This window comes from Cololabis saira, chromosome 9, assembly GCF_033807715.1.
Source record: "Cololabis saira isolate AMF1-May2022 chromosome 9, fColSai1.1, whole genome shotgun sequence".
Classification (NCBI taxonomy): Eukaryota; Metazoa; Chordata; class Actinopteri; order Beloniformes; family Belonidae; genus Cololabis; species Cololabis saira.
Genome location: NC_084595.1, coordinates 31,756,665 through 31,769,237, shown reverse-complemented (window position 1 = coordinate 31,769,237; position 12,573 = coordinate 31,756,665).

Genomic DNA, 12,573 nt, shown 5'->3' with positions numbered 1-12,573 from the left:
GATAAAGAGAAAAAAAATGTAATTCTATCGCTTTATTTGATATCCATTCAGTCATTCGCCTTTATTTAGCCAAGCAGGTCATTAAGAACACATTCTTATTTACAATGGCGGCCTGGCAAGCAACAAGGACCACTTGGGGGGAAAGGAAGTGGGCTAGGGAGTAAAACACAGTAAAATTGTAGCTCTGCAAAGGTAGAAAACCATTAGGTAGCATTTTTTGGCAAAGCAGCAAAAAATGGCAGAACACCAGTCGCAGTAGCCTACTGGTGACTGGTGAGGTCTGCGAGTTGCAGGCAGAGTTTCTGTGAGTCACCGCAAATGAAACAACAGTACTGTAAATCAGCTTGGAAAATCCTGAAAATTATTTAAGGTGAAAGACAGTCATTCCTCTGGAGGACCCAGCTGCTGAAAGGGGCGGAAGCCAATCGAGACAGTCCCACGTGTGTCCTCGGGATAGTCCCAGCCAGCAGCTTTCAAACAGGAGAGAAAGTAGCTGCCTAAAGAAATGTCACCACCCTACCCTTACAGGCAGCACAATTTCAGGTGAGGCAGTCTTTTAGTACCGTTATCAACACAACAAGCTCAGAATTCAAGACAGTGTTAAGTGCCAAGTAGCTAAAGTGATGAGAAGTATCCAGATTCCACTGGCTCCACCAGCCATCAGTCAAAAGATCAGGCACCTCATGATGATTACATTTATGGCTTTATCTGATATGCAACATAAAAATTCGGCCTTCATACAGTTGTCATGGATGTAAAATTTTGCTCAGGACACGAAATCCCTTTTCAGGAATCGTGCTGTAAAAATGTTAATTTCAAGATTCACTCGCTTTTCAATTCAATTCAATCAACATACGGAGCCCCTCTGGTGACATTTGAAAAAAAAAAATAATGCATGGCCACGCATTAATAACTCGTGGCCACACATTAATAACTCATGGCCAAGAGTTAATCAATGCGTGGCCACGAGATATTAATGCGTGGCCACGCATTATGTATCTCGTGCCCACGCATTATTTTACTCGTGGATGGCATTATAACCTACTGTCTGGACTTCGTGGATTGCAACTTCCTTGGTGGGATGGTTATTCATCATTAATAACGGTAATTATAGTCTATTTATATTAAAGAGCAAGAATATTGTCATGGCGAGTGTAGTAATAAAGTGACATTTGAAAAAAATTAAATAATGCATGGCCACGCATTAATTACTCGTGGCCACGCATTAATTACTCATGGCCATGCATTGATTATCACGTGGCCACGAGATATTAACTCGTGGCCACGAGTTATTAATGCGTTGCCACAAGTTATTAATGCGTGGCCACGAGTTATTAATGCGTGGCCACGCATTATTTTATTTTTTTCAAATGTCACCAGAGGGGCTCCGTAGGAAACATCTTCTATTCTACTTTAGATTTTTGTTTGCTGGCAGCGCTGAAGCTCCTTTGGGGTGGATCTGCTGAATGAGCTGGCAGCCGACTGACTTCAGAAAACCTATGAGTGACATTGCTTATGTGTTGTGCATTATTTTCTACAGTTTGTCTACAGTTGTGTGTGTGTGTGTGTGTGTGTGTGTGTGTGTGTGTGTGTGTGTGTGTGTGTGTGTGTGTGTGTGTGTGTGTGTGTGTGTGTGTGTGTGTGTGTGTGTGTGTGTACCTTCTAGTTTTGTATTAAGCACATCAAAAAGGGCTGGTTATTGTTTGGATGATAGATTTTGTGGTGGTGGTTTAGTTGTAAGCAAAATGGCAACTATCTTCTGCCCTCACTACACGTTTGCGTATGTAGCTATGCAGCGAGCTAAACACTCTCCCATAAAGGACCCAACTTGGGTCCTTTATGGGAGAGTGTTTAGCTCGCTTGGGTCAGCGCTTGGGTCACCCAAGGCAGGAGCTGGCTTTAGGTGTTTTAATGGAAGCCGTGTAAAACTGTAAAAAAAACAGTACACAAAGCATAAGTCCTATATAATGACAAATCTCTTATACAAATGAAATAAGCAGCATAATGTAGCTGACATAAAACAAATGCAGTAAACCAAGCAAACAACCACAGCAAAATATATACACTCACAGATTATGTTTCTTGACGAGCAGAACAAAGCGGATAGAGGCGGATTGTGAAACGCTTCTTTCCATAAAGTGATGTCTGTCAAACTACCTGATCTCACAAAAATCCGTGAAATGCTTCTCGACCTCTCACCACTATTTTCCGTGGCACCAACACGGAAATGCTATAATTCCGTGTGAGCACCCCGGATATTGTACTATGCGAAGTCAATGGGCTCCGTTGTCGTGATATATACACAGATTATTACATTATTATTATGTATATATTAGGGCTGGGCGATTTTGGACAAAAATAAAATCCAGATTTTTTTTTTCTCTGAAAATGCGATTTTTGATTTCGATTTTTTTGGTAAAACTACAAAAGACAATGGAATAAATTGTTTCAAATATTTTATCTTTATTTTTAAAGAAAAATAGCAAACAAATTTCCCTATTGGGAATCAAGTGCAATTGAAAGATACTGTAAATCCTCCTTGAGTTTAGTGAAGTGACAACATTTACAATTTTCTTGACCAAACAAAGATGACTAGACGAGCTCTGTCTGTAATGCAGCCAGCTGCAAAAAAAAGAAAATCGATTTTCCGATTTTCCTTTTTTAACATCGATTGTGATTAATAAATCCGATTTAGATTTAAAATCGATTAATCGCACAGCCCTAGTATATATTATTCTTTATTATAGTGGCTAAGTTATTAGTTTTTGACAAGTTACTGTTTGTTATTGTCAGTCTGTAAAAGCCTACTGGCATGATACACACATTTGTGTAAATATATTTTGAATATATAATTGTTAAATGTGTGAAAATTTTGATAAGCAGCTGTTGGTGCCAAACCTTGGATACAGAGGCCCAAAGGGCCTCATTTTCAGGCCCTACATTTTTGTAGATGTGTGTATAATTTATCAGGGTAACAACTAGAGAGCCAGCTGGAAAAAGAGAACAAAGTCCAGGCCATCAACACATATGCCTTTCCTGTACCGGTAATCAGGTTCCCTAATGGTATAGTAAAGTTCATCCCGATTCCCAAGTCCATAACCATGAAATCAGACCAAGCAGAAGGGTGATGGATTAGTGAGCATGAAAGCCACCATCCAGGATGAAACAACAAAAATCTAGGAACATATAAAGATGGCCCCTAAGGATAAGCTGCTAAGTGAATGTCCAATGAAGAAGATGTGGAAAGATGAGACTATGCACGGCTGACATTGAGAAATCCTACCAGTGGCTGGAAAAGGCTGGTCTGAAGGACAACACAGAGGCATTCATTATAGCAGCACAAGAACGGGCCTGGAGCACAAGAGTGATAGGGTCTGGGGGTCAACCACATAAGACCTCTACTGCAGACAATCCAGCACAAAACAGTAGGAAACAAGATACTGGGAGGGTGGAAGTTCCAAAGACAAGATGGGAGATACTTGCATGGGTGTTGGAGAATGAAAAGACAAAGTTCCTGTGGGACCTCCAGGTCCAGACTAATAAAATGGTGATGGCTAACCAACTGGACATAGTGGTGGTCGAAAAAACTGCAGAATAGAGCAGAGGTGGTTGATGTTGCAATCCCAAGCGAAACTGGTGAAGTACCATATTTCAATAACTGATTCCATCTTATTTTATCGATTGTTCTTATTTCTTTCTTTTTTGTTTAAATTTTAAATCATGTTTTTTATTTGTGTTTTAATGGCTTTGTAAAGCATATTTAATTGTTGTTGAATTGTGCTGTCGAAATAAACTTGCCTTGCCTTGCCTTACCAAGAGTTGAAGGAAGAAACAGAAAGATAGAAGACAGAGACAGCCGTGGTGCTAGTGGTCGTTGGGGCACTTGGAGTTGCGTCATCCAAGCTGGGAGAGTGGCTCCAGCAGATCCCAAGAGCAACATCAGAGATGGCAGTCCAGAAGAACGTGGCCCAAGAAACAGCAAAAATACTGCACAGGAACCTGAAGCTTCCAGGCCCATGACAGACGACCTGAGGTATGTATTAACTATTTATTTAAACGCTCTTCTATATAAAAAAATGGCTGTTGTTCTGAATTCTTCCTCCATTATGAATAAGAATACTTTCAATGGGAGTCTGTACCTTGTGCACACAGTTATTTAATCTGTAAAACAGCTAAAAAAACTCTGATCATTGTTCACTTATTTATAGATCTAACTGACCAATGTTAGATATGTTTGTCACATTGTTATAGGCTATTGATGTGTGCTCTTTTAAAGTGAAGCTTAAAATACCAATGTCAATAAAAGAAACAAATATAACGTGTATAATGGGGGAAGGGTGAGTGAGATGCCGGAAGAGTTTGTATATGACGGTAAGAGAGTGAGATGTATTGATGTTTGGGCTGGAGCAAATGCCTTTATGTTCCCCTGAGAACCTTATGCCTCTTAGCTCCAGATCATTGGTACACAGGAGGAGAATATACAGACAGACAGATGTGCATCCTCTGTTGTGAGGACCCTCACAGACATATTTCACTCCAGTCATTATCATAACACATAACCAGGCCAACCTGAAAAACCTATGCTCTTCATTCAAAAGCTCTTAAAACCAAGTCTTAAAACTCAAGGTCCGTCTGACCTGCCAAAAATGACATCACTTTCCATCTTACTTAAATTGTTCCCCACAAAGGTGGATGTACAAGTACTCACTTACCCACTTACTATCATCATTATAGGTTAAGTGGATTTAATATTATTCAGCCTTTCTCAATTTCTTTACGTTTAACCTAATTTACTTTTTTTTTATGTGTTTACTCCTTTTTTTTCGTAGTCTATTTCAAAATAGATGCAGTATGTTGGAAGGAAAGAGAGGGTAGCATTTTAAAGTCAGATTGCACCAAATTAGCAATGCATCTGTATGCTTCCTGGTTTATCAGTGGACATTTCCTTAAAAGTGATAGGGCGCACATTACACAACTCATCATCCACGAAAGCCTGTTTTATGACAAATTAAATGTTTTTTAAACCCATGGCTGTCACCAACACTCTGGCCAGAACCACTTATGCTTTTATGAGATAGTAAGACCTCATTTAAACAAATCTGCATGATAGGCAAATTACAGTACATGTTAAAAGCCTTTATGAGTTTTGTCAGGGGAAAATGTGCTTTGGAATAATATTTCTTTGACAAACTGCAAACAAGAATGCAGATTTGTTCTTCCACACCACAGAGTTCCTGTATTAAATGCTTTTAAATACTTTTGGCGATTTGTTAACTGTAGAAAAATGTTCACTGCAATTTATAGTTTAGTATACAGAAAATGAAAATGAGTTTGTGGCAATCCCACCTCGGCTTAGATACTGATAAGACCAGATTTTGAAATTCTAGAACAGAAAACTAAATCCATCCATCCATCCATTATTCAGGGTCAATCTTGGGGTTTGTGAGGGAAGCTGGGGTAGGAGCCTATCTCAGCTTTCGGAGAATAGAATAGCATTTGTTGTTATTATACTGTGGAATGAAACAAAATTAAATATGCTCCTGCAGACCTGCACCATAAAAGATATTTAAAAAATATATATAAAAATGTACAAAGTGAGAAATGAATTCAATTGAAAGTGGCTTTTGTAATGTAGTAAAATGTAAGTTAAGACATGGCAGTTCTTTTAACGGTGTTAAGAAGGTGGTTGATGGTGTTGGTTGTTGTTCAAGGCTGTTGGGAGGTGGTGTTTATGGGAGACTGTGGGTGGCTGTGTGTGTGTCCTTCTGTGAATGTTTGCACTTTGGATGTCCCATGGGAAGAAGCTGTTTGTCAGTCTGCTGGTGTGGGACTTGATTGACCTGAAATGCCTTCCCGAAGCTAATAGGTCAAATAGGGGGTGGGAAGGGTGTGAGCGCCCTCCTGTGATTACCTTGGTTTCTCTGAGGCAGCATGATGTGGCGATGTGTCCCAGGGTGAGTAGAGGGCAGGCAAGGATCTTTTGGGGGCATTGTTCATGACCCTCTGCACTGCTTCCCTGTCCTCAGCTATGGAGCCTGGGTTCCACATACCCAGATACTTGAACACCCTCTCCAAAGACGAGTGGTAGAAGGCCAGCAGCAGCTTGTGGTTCAGGTTATTCTTCCTGAGGAGATGCATGACGTGTAGCCCCTGCAGAGCCTTCTTCACCAGGGCCTTGATGTTGTAAGTCCAGGAGTGGTTTGCAGAGATGTAAATGTCTAGAACCCTGAAGGTGGTGACAGTTTCTACCCGTTCTCCATTTATGAGGAGGGGTGTGTGTTCATGATGAGTTCTTTGGTCTGTTTTATGTTGAGTGTTGTTTTCTGAGCACTAGAGAGACAGTTCCTCCCCCAGTGGTGGGGGCCAAGGGATGTCTCTGCCTTGGAGACAATGCAAACAGCTACAACATGTGTTTCCATAGAAAAGTTTTTTTTCCAATTAATCATTCATGTTTAGTTTACAAGCAGTTTCCAGTATGGTCTCTTTGCGTCATGTAGTTTGTTTTGATTTTTTTTTTTTCCTCTTGCATCCAAAAAGTTGTTTTAATTTCCTTTTGGGGATTGTCATAAGAAAAGTTAGAGATATATTACTGCAAGATCCATTTCTGCATCCAGAGTTATCTTTTTTTTTTTAATTATTATTATTATTACTATAGAGATAAAGCCACATTATTTGAGCAATAATCAGAACGATTTCAGTATCCCAACTGGCTATGGAACAGATCAGTATTAAAGTATTAAGTATAGTATTTCAGTAAAGTACTGTATATCAGTATTCAAACTTTTCCCACAGATTTTTCTGTGGTGCACAAACTGGCAAATTACTTCTTCTGATAACAAAGAATGGCACCACTGTGTGTAGGACTTCGGTCCTGAATTGTGCTGCACTACACAGCTGGACTGTAAACTGCAACGTTTTCATCAAACTTAATGGTACACCAAAAGAAGCTTAAGTACTGCTGGACTGTTGACCCGGACAATAAATGCTTCACCGCCATAAGGAATACCGGTAATTGCGCTACTATACTGACGAACATTACAAGAAGGTTAATAAGGATGTTAAACTATCAATCATACGTATCAATAGTAGACATCTGTAGGTGAATTTTGATAATATTAAATATTTACACAAACTCTCGACTGTTTAATATCTTTGCAATATCAGAGATTAGGTTAAACAAGGAGAAAGGGGCTAACTTTGGATTGGATGGATATAAATGTACACATGTAGATTGGAACAACAAAGGTGGTGGAGGAGTTGCATTATTAGTGGACAAAAAATTGGATTTCAGTGTTGTAGAGAATATGTGCATGGCTGTAGACAACTTGTAAGTATGCATGCATATCTGTTTAGGTTTATAGAGAAAAGCACAAAAACATTATTATTAATTGCATTTATAGAGCACCAAGCTCATGGATTGAACTGTTGAGTAACCAGGATATGAGGATATGTTTAACAAAAAAAAACAACAAAACAGTAGTAATATGTGAAGACTTCAACACTGCTCAATCCAAGTAAACATGAATTGACTGAGTTTATCAATACAATGTACAGCATGAACTTGTTCCCTAAGATAACGAAATCCACTAAAATAACTTCTGCCACATTAATTGGCAATATTCTCACAAATGACATTTAATGATGCAATAAGTGCACTTTTAATTAAATCAGTGACCATTTACTTGAATTTAGTGTTTGACAGTAATGGAAAGTCTCACTATCAGGACAAAAATCCAATACAAAAGATGACAAACGAAAGAATCAATTAATGCCTTTAAAAATTATTTAGCTAAATATAACTTGGATAACATATATAATAAGATCAGCATGAATGACTTATACGAAGAATTTATACGAATATTTTAAAAACTTTGATAAAAAAAGGGTTGCAAAGCTCATATAAAAAGAAAAATGTAATAAAGAATAAAACTAATTAAGGAAAAATATGGAAAATATCTATTTGTGTTATAAAAAAAATCTTGCCAATTAAGTTTCCTCAAATATTTTATTGTGAACAATAAAAATAATTATAATGTGATTGAACTTTTGTGAATGTTGGGTAGGAACTGGCAAAAACAAACAAACCTAAATAAACCAACCATCCCTGATCCAGGAAATGGTGATAAATATAGCAAAACTTTTATTAAAGTAAACTCAAACTCAATTTTCCTTTCAGCAGCTGAGGAGAGGGAAGTACTGAAACGGTTGTAAAATGTAGGAAAAAAAAACATTTCAGTTGATAGTGATGGTAAAAACTATAGAAGCGAGTTTCAAAATCAGGCACATACATCTGTAATTTATTATTTCAGTCCGGTAAATTTGCCACTCAAATGACAATAACTAGCATCATCCCATTAGACAAATCTGGGGGACAATCACCAATTCACAAACTCGTCTTATTGTTCCCACAAATTTCAAACATTCTAGAAAAAATCTTCTTTACCAGATTGGACAAAAAGTCAATATGGGTTTAGATGAAACAGATCAACACCTCTTGCATTAATAGACTAAAAGGAAGAAATTGCAAACTCATTAGACCAGAAAATTACACACAATTGGAATATTTCTGGATCTACTGAAGGCATTTGACACCGTTAATCATATAATTCTATTGAATATATTAGAGAGGTATGGGATTATGGGAAGAGCATTGAACTGGATTAGGAGTTATTTGATTTGGAGAAAATAGTTTAACGAGCTTGGGGAAAATTGCTCCGCTTGTTTGGACATTTTTCGTGGAGTGCCACAGGGGGCCGTGTTGGAACCCAAAATATTTGTTCTTTACATAAATGACTTATTCAAGTTATCAGGTGCTGTAAAGTTACTAATGACAGCAATATTTTTTTATTCCATCAGTGACCTTCAGTTACTTGTCCAGCAGAAAAATATAGAATTGGCAAACAAACTATGGATTGATAGAAATAAATTATGTTTTGATGTAAAAAATAGATAAAAATAATAGTATTTACAATGATAAAACTAATTCATACTCCGAAAATAATCTGGGTAAAGTAAAAACTGAACGATAGAGGGAAATTAAATTTTTAGGTCTGATAGCAGATAATACAATGACGTGGAAATCACATACTAGTTATGTCAAAACTAAGGTTTAGAAGAAGTATAGCAATAATAAACAAAGTAAAACATATTCTGGATTATAAATCACTATGTATTCTCTACTGCTCACTTCTCCTGGTTTATCTCAATAATTACAATACAACAATCGAGCCACTATACCTGTACATCCTGCAAAAGCAAGCCATAAGAGTCCTTTATAAGGCAGGATATAGGGATCATACTCACGTTTTATTTTTAGTCTAAATTATTAAAACTGAAAGATATTGTAGACTTGCAAACATTACAAATTATTTTAGGCCTAAACACGATTTGCCGCCTGTAAATGTCCAAAAGCTGTTATCTTTAAGGGAAGGTGGATACAATTTCAGAGGGAAATTTCAGTTTAATGTCACTAGAGTGCGCACTAAAAGAGAAAGTTACTGTGTTTCAGTTCAAGGGGTGAAAGTGGGGAATAGTTTAAATGTGTACTTCAAGAAATGTCCAAACATAAAATAATTCAAGGTATAAGGATATGATTTTCACAATGTGTGATAATGAACAAAGTTGACTTTTATCTGATGTTCAGCAAGTTATGTGTGATAGGCACTTGTAAGCATCTTCTTTTCTTAGGCCTCTGCACCACCCCCAAAATCAAGACAATAAAAAAAGAAAACATATTTTTACAATTTATATTGTGTCAAAATATGTTAGAACAAATCAAATGTGAGATGTTTGTTCTGTGGCATTGATTAGTTGATTGCCTTCTTTCAACACTCACAAGCTCAATAATACAGTTTCATAAGTGAGCAGTCGTCTCCTTTATGACCCGTCCAAGAGAGTTTTGCTAGTTTGGCTTCAGGATTTCAGTTACTTTCAAAATGAAACGGAAGCTCCAGCAAAGTAGCAAACACAAAACAGGAAAACAGAAGCAAAAGGACAGGAAATAAGGCCAAGCATTACCAAACAGAAGAGCCAAGAAAGATTTTTTTATTTATTTTTTTACAAAGAAGAAAGATCAGACTCCAAAACCATAACCCTTCCACTTCTAATTGTTGGCCAGGGATATGACAAGTCAAACACATGCAGGTCATACAGTGTACATGTCCCTTAGAGTCTTTGTTGAACATCTGACAGGGTGGGATATCATACGGTAGATTGTTGGTATAAATGAACCTTTAGTTAATTATGTGCACTATACTGATGACATGTACGTAGAAAAGGAACTTTATGGTAATTGCTTGTAAACTACTCCTTTTTTATAAGTTATTATCTTCATTTTGGTTGTGTATCAGAGCAACAAGGGGATACAATTACCTCTGTAACGAGGAGCTTAATCTTGTTTATTCTTCATTTTTCTTTTTGGAACCACACTAATAACTGTCTGGTAAATAAAGAAGCACTTTGACTGGAAGCAACCAAGCGTGTGATATGAGTTATCAACTAAGTTGCAGCAGATGTGCCGATACTAATTGAGTGCTCTGCAGTGATTTGACTTTCCACATCATCGAGGAGATATTCTGTGGTGCACGAAGAAGAGCTCTCTGACTTGACTCCTCATCACTCGGCCACCAAGTAGGAGGGGGACAGTATAATAAAGAGCAGCTGATCCCAGAAGTCTGAAGTGGTGGATGGATGGTCTCTTTGAAATTTGCACTCTGTGCGTCCCAGAGGAAACATTAAACTTGGCTTTTAAATGCTTCTCTTTTTACTGACCCACGTGGGACCCAAGCATTAAGCAGTTGTGTTTTGTTGTCTGTGTGTTTGCATGTGTGCATGTGGTTACCACTCAGTACATGTTCATGTTCCCAACCAGATTATTTTTACTATTTTACGATGGAAAGTCATTTAGGGCTGATATTTCTGTGTCCCAGAGCATTTGTCTCTCACTTGGCCAGTCAGCAAAGAGAGATACTTTCCGCTGTGAAAGTGTACAGTTCTGATAGGTCATAGGTCAAGGCTTCTGATTATTAGATTATTAAGATAATCAAAGGATTCCTGACAAACGTCTTAAATTTCCGTATTTATGGACAAAATGTTAATCTTGTTAATCTCTTGTGATCTTGTGAGGTATGTGCTACACTTTTTCTCTAGAGATCACAATGAATTTTAGATACTGACTTCACACGAGTGGAAACAGTGATATAAATTTTCTTTTTATTTTTTTTTTCTATTTTAAAAAGGTTTTTAAGGTGGGGTGGGGGTTCTTTGAACCATGGAACAGTAATCTTTGCTCACTGCGCTGCGTGATTCATTGTACTGGGATGGGTTGTGGGATTAGTTTGGCTTATATTGATCTGGAAGGGTCAGACTGATTAGATGGCTGCCAGACAAATGTGCTCCCAAAATAAACAATTACACTCTTTTTATTTATAAATGCCGTTTTCATGTGGGTGTCTGTCGGTGAATTTATGTCTGTAGGTTATGTACAGATTCTTTTAAATATTTATCAGCTTTAGCTTTTAGTCTCTGACTGGTACCCTCTCATTGTCTCATATTTCCAAACTCCAATACTCTATATTAGATTTAATTTATCTAGATAATTTTTTCTTTCGGTCTTTATTTACTTATAACATTGTTTTGCGTTTTCTTTCTTAATTGTGATTTTACAAATAAAAAACCTTTAAATTAAAAAAAGCAGGAAGAATAATTGCAGCACTTGGATGCAAAATCAAACGTGCAGCATGCTCTTTATTTTAATAGTGCATTCATTTATGTTCTGACTTTTTTTACAAGTCTAACTGCAGACATTTCAGACTAATTTAGAATGAATGTAATTCAGACAACGCCTGTTGTCTTCCAATTGACCTGAAACAAAGGATTTATAGACAATAGAGATTGTATTTCCCCTCAGGTTGTGAGCGTGTATGTGTACGTGTGTGTGGACAGCTGTAAGAATAGTGGGTGAGTGGGTGTGGCAGAACAGGGGGTAGGCATTCCCTTTTTTTTCCATCCATGTGGATGATGCATTAAATGTCATTTGGAGGGGCAGATTATCATACCAGTTAGGGGCAGGGCCGGTCTCAGCTTGAGCATGTGTGTCAGGCTGCAGGCTGTTAAGCTGCGATCATTAAGCATGTGGAGAGGTGAACATATGGGGACTGCAATAGGCCTTTTGACAGAACAAAGGGCTGCAGGGTGTCTGAGGTTTTGTGCTGCAGGACAGTCTCTATTGTTAATGTTTGATATCATTATCACGTGGCCCTATCATGTGGCCCTCATATCCCCTTTTGTCCCTGTTTTGGGCCATTGTCTGTGTTTGTTGTCTACAGGCCTGGACCTCCATGTGACACTAAAAACCAGGGCAATAGTGAAGTCATAAATGTAATATTCACTTATTTACTTAAAGGCCACATCAGTTATGAAAAATGTGATTGTTACTTGGTAGATCAGGTTTTAAACCATCAGAATTAAGGCAGATTTAGTGTAGCTGTAGTGTTTTTCTGTAGCTTTTATCAAAAACACTTTGCTTAAAGTATTATTCAACATATAAACCATTTCTTCAGTATAAGTTCTTTT